The sequence below is a fragment of the Sinocyclocheilus anshuiensis genome, unplaced genomic scaffold (assembly GCF_001515605.1).
Source record: "Sinocyclocheilus anshuiensis isolate Anshui unplaced genomic scaffold, SAMN03320099.WGS_v1.1 scaffold36, whole genome shotgun sequence".
In the NCBI taxonomy this organism is placed as follows: domain Eukaryota; kingdom Metazoa; phylum Chordata; class Actinopteri; order Cypriniformes; family Cyprinidae; genus Sinocyclocheilus; species Sinocyclocheilus anshuiensis.
In genome coordinates, this window is record NW_015554072.1 from 525,575 (window position 1) to 537,268 (window position 11,694).

Consider the following 11,694-nt stretch of genomic DNA (forward strand, 5'->3'; position numbering starts at 1 on the left):
GGCCTTTGTTCACCCCCCGGAGCTGTGTGAGACACTTTTTTTTTAATGGATGGGCGCATTCTAATTAAGTGCTTTTGGACTGAAGCACTGCAACACCCGCTGAGTGGCATTAAACAGCTTGAAAGATCAAAGACAATTTTTAATATAACTCTGACTGGATTCGTCTGAAAGAAGAAAGTCATATACACCTAGGATGACTTGAGGGTAATCTATCGAATCTATCGAGAGTAATTTTCATTTTTGGGTGAACTAACCCTTTAAGAAGCGTTTTTTTCTTTCTACATGTTATTGTAAGGGTTTTTCCCATTATTTTAATTTTAGTTTTAGTATAACATTATAATACCATTCATATTTTTACTTTTTTATAATTTAAAGAAGAAACCAATCCGATGTATAGTTGACATTTGAGGCTTAATACTATAGAAAAGCACTAAAAGTTTTTCAGTTAGTGTTTTCAGCTTGTTTATTTTCATATAAAAATACGGCATGTAGTTGCATTAAACAATGGTATAAACATTATTCAATGTAAATTCTGATAATCCTAATTAATAATCGCAATTACAATTTCAAGGGAATAATCGACAATTATGATTTTTGTCATAATCATGCAGCCCTACCTGGGTGTATTCTATAATATTTCTGTGCTAGACAGTTCAATATCAGACATGTAAATGTGAAAATACGCAGTCTGACAGTCGTACCCAGCTCGCTCTCAGAGGCAGCTCTCATGGGTGTGATTGGCGGATGGTCTCCTGCATCCACTCCCTTCCTTGGCCTGTTAATGCCCTCAGAAAGCAGAGCTTTTACCTGTATACACAAACACACACATAAGCATTTTTCGTAAGACAATATTAATCATTTGACATCCTTTTTAAATGCCATATCAGGATTAAAGGCTATAGAAATTATCAAAAAAATTTAAAAAAATAAAATAATACAAATAAGGAAAGAGCTCTTCCTCACCATTTCACCCCATAAGCAGCTGTTGGCCTGTTGTTTGAGCGTGCCCTTCAGGTCAAAGTTTTCAGGGTAATGTGTGGTCTCTGTGCGAGGGTAGCTGATGTAACCCTGTGTGTAGAGACGCTCTGCTATCTGCATAGTGTGCTGGGGACTCATTCCTGAGAAATAAAGATAAAATCACATTTGCACTACAGTCAAATTATTATTTTTTTGGGGGGATAAATGCTGTTATTTATTCATACAACGCTTGCATTTTTATTCATAAAAGAAACCTGAAAAAATGTATTAAGCATCACAACAATTCAACATTGATAATAATAAGAAATGTTTCTTGAGCAGCAAATCAGCATTTCAGAATGATTTCTGAAGGATCATGTGACACTGAAGACTGGAGTAATGATGCTGAAAATTTAGCTTTGCTGTCACAAAAATAAATGACATTTTAAAATAGATTAAAATAGAAAATAGTTATTTTACATTTTATTAATATTTCACAATATTACTGTTTTACTGCATTTTTATTCAAATAAATGCAGCCTTGGTGAACATAAGAGACTTTTTTTCAAAAACATTAAAAACACCTTACCAAGCCCAAACTTTTGAACAGTAGTGTGTGTTACATATTTTCAGTCTAAATTATTAGTTAACTAGTTAAGTTATTAGTGTAAAATAAGTTCTGGACCATATAATATCACACCCACCCAAAGCAGAGCTGGCCACTCTTAACATCTCCACTGTATTCAATGCGATAGATCTCTGCTTGGCCTTCTCTTTCTTAGTCACCGAGTCGACCTGCAAGAAAAGTAAATAATAAAAATAAATCATGCAGTTACACCTGAAGAGCTTCAGCACATCCTGCACCTCTGAAATATGAAATTACATATAAAATAAATAATTGAGATACAAATACATACTTTAGCCTCCTTAGCAGTCTTTGCCACGTTAACAAACATTTGACCAACATCTCGGTCAAAAACTCGCACTCGGTCCCAGTCCAAGATGAGTGGGCTGTCCTTGCCTTTAAAAACCTGTGTGCACAAAAATGAAATATGCAGAAAATCAAGAATGTAATGCGATATAATAAACAGCTATTCCGTAAAAGAATTTGTAAAATTGGATTTTGTAATTTGAGCAGTAAAGGCCAGAACTGACCTTTGCCTGTACGACCCAGTAGGCTTCAGGTTTGAAGGACTGGATCTTGTCATGCCGTTCCACACAGAATCCCAGTGTGGGAGTCTGACAGGGACCGAACGAGATCAAGGAGGAGTCCAAATTCCCATATTTCCCTTGGAAGTATTTGGTCTGGAAACTAAAATTTTGAGATAATGGTGTAAGCACCCTACTATCATCTTTTATTAGAACAGTTTGACAAATGCACTACTGAGATCAGTAATAAAAATTTTTTTAAAGAAATTAATTTTATTCAGCAAAGACATTAAATTGATCAAAAGTGACAGTAAATACATTTGTATTAATTTATATATGTATGTTATAATTCAACAAAGAATCCTGAAAAAATGTATCCGGGTCAAAGACGTTAAGATGTCCGCATCGAACGAAATTTACAAAAGTGATTTTATGTCCATAGAAAGCACATTAAATGTAAGTAAAGTGTCTACTTTTAAGGTTTCAAATTAGTTTTTGGAGAATAAAATGTCAAAATTTGGTTGAAATAATGTTACATTGTCATTCAGAGTAACACAATATTTATGTAAAAATTCAAACAACATGCTTATTCTGACGTGTACATATTAAAATATATAAAAGAATAAGGAAGCATATTAAATTTGACTGTGTTTTAAATGAGTAAAAAATTATTACTGACAAATGGGCAAAACCTTTTTTTTTTCCCCCTAAAAAAGGATAGTGGCAAATTTTAAAAATGTAAAATTACAACTAATTAGTATTTGGGGTGAAAGTAATTAGTCTTTTAATATGTCATAAATTGATTTTTGTTGTAAATATGCCTGACAAGATTGTTACACTGAAGGACATTTTAGTGGGTCTCTTCTGTAAATCAGGGAAAAATGTATGATATTTATTTTTTGCTCAGAAAAACAAAAACAAAATTGAGAAATTTTGTTCTTTTTTTGGGGGGGACAACAACAACAACAATTTAAAGCAGTATTACACTTATTGATTTTATGCTTAAACCCTTTTTTGTCTTTGGCCCATCCACAAAAATATTAAGCAGCACAACTGTTTTCAACAATGATGTTAATAATACATTTATCTTGACCACCTAATTACCATATTAAAATGATTTCTGAAAGTTCATGTGACACGGTCTTCACTGAAAATCAGAAAATTCAGATTTGCTGTCACTTGAAAAAATGACAATTTTAAAATATATCAAAATAATACAAAAAAATTATTTTAAGTTGAAATCATATTTTATAATATTACTGCTTTTATTATATTTTTAATTAAATAAATGCAGACTTGATGAGCATAAGAAACTTTTTCAAAAACATTTGAAACCCCAAACCTTTCAACAGTTGTGTATATTGCACAAAACAAGATTGTATTGTAATGGTATGAATAAAAAAAAAAAATCAGAGCAGGTCTGCTCTACCCAGATGACCTCTTTCATACCGTGTGAAAGCACAGCCGATCCTGAGGTCCAGTTCCTGACGGGCATCTACAGACAAAGCCTCGTTCTTGTTGGGTTCTCCGAGTCGGGTCATGGCGTTACAGATATCTGTGTCTGTGATGGAGCTAAACTTGGCCCGACAGATTGTACACTCATTACCGTAAGACTTATTCATCACAGGCTGGATGGCATCCAACACCTGAGATGGTACAACACAAACACATGAAGAAAACGCACACTCAAAAAACAAAACAGGGCCGAACACTTCAGCCCCAGTTATATGGACAATCTTAGGTTGCATTTTCTTTCAACAGATTCAGACTCACCTCAAAACAAATGTTCTCTCCTTCTTTGTCACAGTCCAACCACAGGACGACATAGTCACAACCTTTTGCTTCAACCTGTCAATAAACAGCTACTTCGTTATTTAAAGATTTATGGAAGGGTTTTTAAATATGTTAAGACTACTGTTAAACTTAATTGTTAAAATATTGTTATTAAACTAACTATAATATAATTACATTATAGAATATTTATAGAATAGAAATTATTATTTAATATCAAAATAAATTCTTTGACAGTCTTACATGTTGTCTTTAAATATAGTTTATCTAATTATTTTAGACAATAGCTACACCATAATCAGTCATGTAATGGAAGGTAAAGTCACCTGAAGGAATTTTACCATATTTAGTTTGGGGTTTGCTTCTTTCTTCTCAGTCGGAGCTTTACTGAACAACTCAGCTGGATCAACTTTATCCCAGTTGTTATACTTTCCTGCAAAATATTAAGGATAGGGAATAATACAACAAGTCAAGTTTGCATTGTCTTGCGCATACAGTTACAGATATTGCCTGCATTTTCAAAGCAGTCCTACTGAAGACAAAATACTTGCCGATAAAGTCCAGACTCATGACATGTCCACACACTGACGTCATCTTGAACCTCACATTTTGGCCCACGAAGCTTCCTGTGTACTCATGGACTGAACGCTCAATTCAGGCCTTTTCGCGTCGAACAGCTACCTGTAAGTGAAAGGCAAAAAAAAGAGAAATGTTTAAAGTCCTCATACATTTCTTATAATTTCATGTCATTAAAAACTTGTGTGCATTTCTTTCTTCAGTTTCAGGTCCCACTGATTTCCATAGTATGGACAAAAAATACTATGGAAGTCACTGAGACCCGAAACTCTTTAGTTTCCATCATTCTTTAAAATATCTTCTTTTGTGTTCAACAGAAGAAAGAAATGCATACAAGTTTGGGGGAACTATGCCATTAACTGGAACAAAAGTAAATATTTTAACCTAAAAATCATGCAAACATAAGCTTACACTTTGTTTATTCCATTGATTGCATTGCATTCAGACTTTATCCTTAGCTTCAAACACACACCGTTTATATTCTTCAGATCTGCCTAGAACCACATCAATGTCTGCAAAAGCAACTAACGTGATCATGTAAGCTTGACTACTGCATAAGCACTCCGTCAGAAACATGGATGGTAGACACTGACAAATCAGCAGACTAAAAGCAGTCTAATTGGTGCTGGCATTGAGCGATCCATCATAAAGTAAAATGAGAGAGCAAAGAGCCGATTATGCATTATTCTTTTCATTCATTCTTTTCTATTTTGTGCTCTACCAGAGTTAAATCTGAATTACGCCAACGGTCCCCGTCAGGTAATGAGATGCTGTTCCCAAGGCTGAACTCTGATGATGGAGCCTGATGATGATGTCCTCTCCGGCTTACGCTACAGATTTTTGGAGGCCTCCATTGAGATGGTGGTACATAAATATAGACCCAAAAGGAGGGGATGGACACACTTGGACTGGAAGCTTTACCCTCTACAGGCACGGCAAGCCTCCAGCCTCTCGCTGCACTCCTCACCTCCGTTTCTCCAGAATGCAACATCTACAGGTAAGTATCCAACACCATTCTCACAAGAATTGCCTCACAAGATCAGCTAGGACCCAGAACCAGAAAACTGCAATTACTTGGACTGAATCACTTTTTAGGTTTAAATTACTTCTGATACAGCCGATTACAGACAATAACATCCAATTAGTAACACTATCCTTCAAAAAGTTTGGGGTTGGTAAGATTACTTCATGTTTTTGAAAGAAGTCTCTTATGCTCACCAAAGATGCATTTATTTGATAAAAAATGCATTAAAAACAGTGAAATTGCGAAATATTATTACAAATTAAAATATATGTTTTCTATTTTTATATATTTTAAATGTAATTTATTCCTGTGATGCATTGCTGAATTTTCAGCATCATTACTCTAGTCTTCAGTGTCACATGATCCTACAGAAATCATTCTAATATAGATTCGCTGCTCAAGAAATATTTCTTATTATCATCAAAGTTGAAAACAACTGTGCTTAGTATTTTTGTGAAAACCATCATGCATTTTATTTTTTCATGATTCTCTGATGTATAAAATGTTCAAAAGTACAGCATTTATCTAATATACATATATTTTAGGAACATGACAAATGTCTTTACTGTCACTTTTGATCAATTTAATGATTCCTTGCTGAAATTATGAATTTCTTAAAAAAAAGACCCCAAATTTATGAAAGGTAGTGCGCATATTTAAGTATATATAAATAATGCATATATATATATATATATATATATACACACACGCACACACACTCATTGGACTCTAATTACGTTAAATTATAAGTTAACAAAATTGCTGACATCAAATTTTACACAATATTTACCCAAAATACACCAAAAAATTTTTTTTCAAAAATTCAGAAATTATTACAATTAAATTTAACAAAAGTGTCCTGGCTGATTGCTAAACTAAAAATGAAATAAACTAAAACAGATGGGGATCCGAACCTGAAAGTTAGCTGACAGTTTAGGATAAAATCTGTTTTTAGTATTTATTAGAAATTTGTTTAAAAAAAAAAAACTGTCAGAGATGCAAACCTCAAATTACTATAACTGAGAGCCCCGGACAAAATTTTAGTAAACTACATTTATTCATTGTTCATTACTGATGCATTTAATATAGACTAAGGGACACACTGAATCTATAATTATTCTTTAGCTTGAATGATGCCAATGTACACTGCTGAACAGTGTCTGTGAATGTAGGCACTATATTTTGCCATTAGCTTCAGATTGAACACAATCCATGAAGGTGTCCACAACAAAAAAGACTGAAGATAAGCATGATATTATTAGTTTACACCCGTCATCCAAAGAACACGAAACACAAAGAAGCCCACATAATACGTAATGATGGTTTGTTGCCTACTTCTCATTCTCTCTCTCAGATTCTAGGACTCCTGAGCATTTTTCTGCTGGTCTTGAACCCCAGCCAGTGCAGTCCGATCATGGCCCAGTGTGTGGAGCACACCTACTGCTCCTCCACGCTGAAAGAGTACCACACACAGCTCATCAACCTGCCCAGCAGAATCAACGAGCGCAGCATCGCTGCATGGAGCTACGAGTGAGTACAGCAGATTTGTAAGCCTTTTTAAAATATGGATTTACAGCCAGTAAAAGGGAATGTATACTGCAGGTCCATTTTATACAGAATACATCCAATCATTTTCTTATTACATTTTGTAACGATTCAGAATTTGACAGTCCTAATTGGCATCAAATTCAGACAATCTTATCTGAAAGACGTTTTGATGCCAATTAGGACGATTACAGACCATCAAATTCTGAATACATCTGAATATATATATATATATATATTTTTTTTTTTTCTGCACCAATAACAGGGAAAACATTGGCCTGGACCGTGTGCCACATGCAACTTCCTACAGATCACTTCACCAAAAAAAACGAAAAAAAAAAAAAAAAAAAAAAAAAAAAAAAAAAAAAAAAAAAAAAAGAAAGAAAGAAAGAAAAAAAAACACCCTGCAACTTTTTTCCTGCTTATTTGAAAAGTCCTGCAGCCTGACAGAATGTCAAACAGGACCAAAAAGGACATCAAGCGTGGTATTTCATTTGAAGAAACTGGAAAACCAAATCAACTCCTCCCCTATTTATAATTAGGGGACCTGTAATTATATGCAATATATGTACTTTTTCAAACACTCAATCTTTTATACATATTCAGCTTTAGAGAAGATTTTGGCAATGGACTGAGCCAGAGAGGGCTTCTCAGCCACCATAAGCACAGTCCTCATCGCTGCTGGTCACAAACATCAACAGGACCTGACAATGAAATAACAAAAGTAAATATCTTATTTCAAAGTTAATAACTAAAGCTAAAATTAGACGTATTAGAACAACAATCGAGATAATAACACACCGGTATATGCTGCAGCCACTCTTCCAACTTCCGGATTGTCCGTGTTTTTTCAAAATAAAAGCCCTTATTGTTCTATGAAACATTAAACTAAATTTAAAATAGTGATTAAAATTAAAAAAAAAAAAGTAATGGTAATATTTTTTTAATAATAACAAAAAACTAATAAACAACAATATAACATATCAAAATAACAAAATAATATTAAATATATTGACACATTTAACAAATATATTGACACAAAATTTGAGAAATTATATTTTATATATATATTTTATTTTTTTTATTTATTTTTTTTTTTTTAATATACATATAATATATATGTATTATAAGTAGGCTATAAATGTATATAAATTAATATTATAAATACACAGAAAATGTGAAAATGTTTTGCCTTAAAATGATCAAATGGCAGCTGTCTTTTGTTAAAAGGTTTAGTCAACAAATTAAACTTCATGCAAGTAAATACGAAATGCATCAGATAAATTCCTCATGCAATGGTAATAAAAAAATTGTAATAAAAAAAAACGTATAAAAAGCCTCATATCTGAAAATAAGGGTCTGTACCTAGAGATAAAACAGTCAATGAAAAATGCAGTGTTTTCTTATTTATTTAGAAATACTAAACAATGCTCAACATTCTTGAAAAACTGAAATAGAAAAGAAATCATTAATTTAAATGAGCCTGCCCATATGGCCATGCTTTTGTCTCCATGCCAACCAATCCAGAAAGCAGACTGTAGCATTCTGTAATGATGTCATCACTCACTCAGATTCATAACATTTGCATTTCAGTTGTTAATTATTATATATAAACAGGATTACTGTCAATATTTGCATCACTTGAAGAATTCAGTGGGTCAGGTGGTTTTCTTTGAGTATGATGACGTCACAGCATCTCTCATGTCCAGTCTCCACATGGTGCATAAATTGCATCCTGAAGGCAGATTCAATCACAGTGATTTGCTCTATAATAGCTTGTTTGATTCCCTTTCTTTGCTACAGAGAGACTCTATTCACAACATAGTGACTGACATATGGACATATACCTCTAATCTTACACGGTTGTTCACAGTGCACTGTACACATTCCTAAAGGAACTGTGCTTGTGACATTTTCTAGTCATTTTGTTGTCAGTTTTCTTCCAGAAGACTGCTAGCTGGCACAGTTTCCCACTCGCATCACTCCATTTATCCACATCACTCCAGTGCATATGTAAGGAATAATTGACTCCGGGCCGTTGAATTATTAGAAAATAATGCACACCCGAGGTGGTGATAAATCCTGCCAATTATAAAATACGGAACAGGACAGTTCAATTTGTTCAGCCAGTTTGTTTAGTCAACTGTCCAATGCCGAATTGCTGATTTATAAAAAAAAAAGGGGAAGAACGTAAAGGTGGGGGGGGGCTAGACAAGACAGTGCATTGCATTGCTAAAATCAGCATGTGTCTGTGACCCCACAGATGGCAGAGGGAGGGTGGAAATGAGTTTGTCTCCTTCAGCATAGTGATCAATTAAACCCATCCAACCCACAATGACTGCCTCCCCCAGTATTGACTCATCTGGACTGTCACACACACACAGATTACTGACACACATAAAACAATGAAATTATGATCCAGATTCTCTTTGTCGCTGTTTTATTGTGCAAAACCAGAACATGGTCATAGAGCAACTGCAACATCAATCCGCGAAGAGTTTTACATGCATGTATGTGACACTGATTGTGTGAGATGAGTCATAGTTTCTATGATTGACCACTTTTCATCAGCACTCTCTGCCTTTTTCTGTCTCTTTCATCCTCTCTTACTCATAGACAGACACATAAACACATCTAAAGCAAGAAAAAAGCTGTGTTTAAGATCACATGCACCACGTTGAAGGAGGAGGACCGTAAAGCAGTAGACAAAGAGAGAGAGAAGTGAATGATTACAGGGCCTAGGATGGATGAAATTACAGACACGGATGAACAAACTGCACTTATTTGCTGCTGTTTCTCTTTCTCTCTTTCTCTCCAGCACTCATTCACTTTCTCAGATGAATTTAAAGAGGTTTTGATGGATTCCCTTTCAAATGTACAATATGAACATCACAATAGTGTATATGTTGGATGAAAGCTTGAGGGTGGGAGGAACTGACTGGCAGGATGATGGAAATGATCTTAACCATTAAAAGTGTTGCCAGTAAAGATGGCTGGCTGACTCACTCGCTTGATCTAACCAGTGCTGTTGTAACAGGGCTGACAGAGAAGATCTCACTTGTTGTCTTGTTTTTCTCCATGTAATGTTTCATCATCATTATCTTCATTTTTTGAAGATCTTTTTCTACAAATGTGCATTAAAACAACTCAACTGGAGTGTTTTCTTACGTGCTAAACTTACATGTTATTTAACCTTATAAAGCCTTAGTGTGTCTTATTTGATAGATACATTTCTAAGGCATCTAAATCATCAATATGATCAAAACTTTGCTGAAACCCATGTTGTACACAATCTAAAACACCTGCTTTATTTTTCACCTGACTGATAATTTAGTATAACCCTTATATCATTTTAAAACTGTCCACCTTGAGTTCGTGGCACAATTTTTGCTGTGAAATCTTTACTGATTGTTATAAAGTAAGCATAAGGGTAAATTATATTGTTAGTAATATTTCATGATGAACGCTTACTGGGCTGAAGCAATGTAGGTTTACTTGATTTTTTAGAAAAATCATGTTAAAATGGGAATATCATATACACTCTAAAAAATGCTGGGTTAAATACAACCCAGTGCTGGGTAAAATAGGGAACCCAGCGCTGGGTTATATTTAACCCAGCATTTTTTAGAGTGTACTGATTTATATGCATTTACATGCATTTTATGTAAGTTCTGTTATGAAGATCTCATTGATTTACTTACAAGCTATAAGAATTTATCTGCAACAACATCTGCACCAAAATTGGATATTTTTGGACAGTTTGGATCTCTGAATGAAATTGAGGGTTTTTTTTCCTCCTCAGGTGGGAGTTCCATATTCTCACTATATTGTACAATATGAGCCATGCAAGCCTGAGCTATTAAATATGATACAAACAATAATACACATATATTTCAAAATATTTTCTCTTCAGGTTCAATGAAGTGTTCTAATAAAAAAAATTTTGATTCCAACTATTATTTCATATGCAAGACTTTATAGACTTTATAATATCTGAGTTGTTTCTCTTAGACAGTAATGAAACTACACTCTAAAAAATGCTGGGTTAAATACAACCCAGTGCTGGGTAAAATAGGGACAAACCCAGCAATTGGGTTGTTTGTACTATTTACTTTCTGATTAGAGTTTTGTGCCTTAAGCTTATAGCAGCACGTTAACGTTCACCTTCTTCTCCAAATCCCTTTCTTTTCAGCATCCTTCTCTGTTGACCTTTCCTCACTGCTTCCTTCTTTATAACTCGGGCCTCGTCTGAAACAAAAGCAAAATTATGGGTCTGGTTTGGCTGGGTGGGAGAGGAGAGGAGTGACCCTGGCATGTGGTTCTCCTGAGTCCGACCAGGCCGAAGTGAGACCGGCAGAGGAGAAAAGAAGAATCTCGATGAATGTGAAGAAAACCCGGCCACAGCTAATTTAAATGTGTCATTAATGGGACGGGAAGATCTAAACTGGTGCTGGCAACGACACTGGAAAAAAAAAAGCCACATATTCCTGAAGACATCCCTTGTTTTCCCTCTTTTGTTGAGAGATTCAGGGAGTCATGAAGTGGAGCCCTCCTGCCCCTCGTGTAAAGCGCTGTACTTAACACCTCATAAATTTTCCCTGAAAGAGTGCCGAGAAACGGCTTCCTAATGACATTTGCCATAGCAGTTCCGC

General features: G+C 34.6%; 1 pseudogene; it reads right to left on the minus strand.

The window, feature by feature from the left end:
* Positions 1 to 7,876, minus strand: part of LOC107668763 (DNA topoisomerase 3-beta-1-like) — a 19,551-nt pseudogene extending 11,675 nt beyond the window's left edge.
* Positions 7,877 to 11,694: the final 3,818 nt, after the last annotated feature.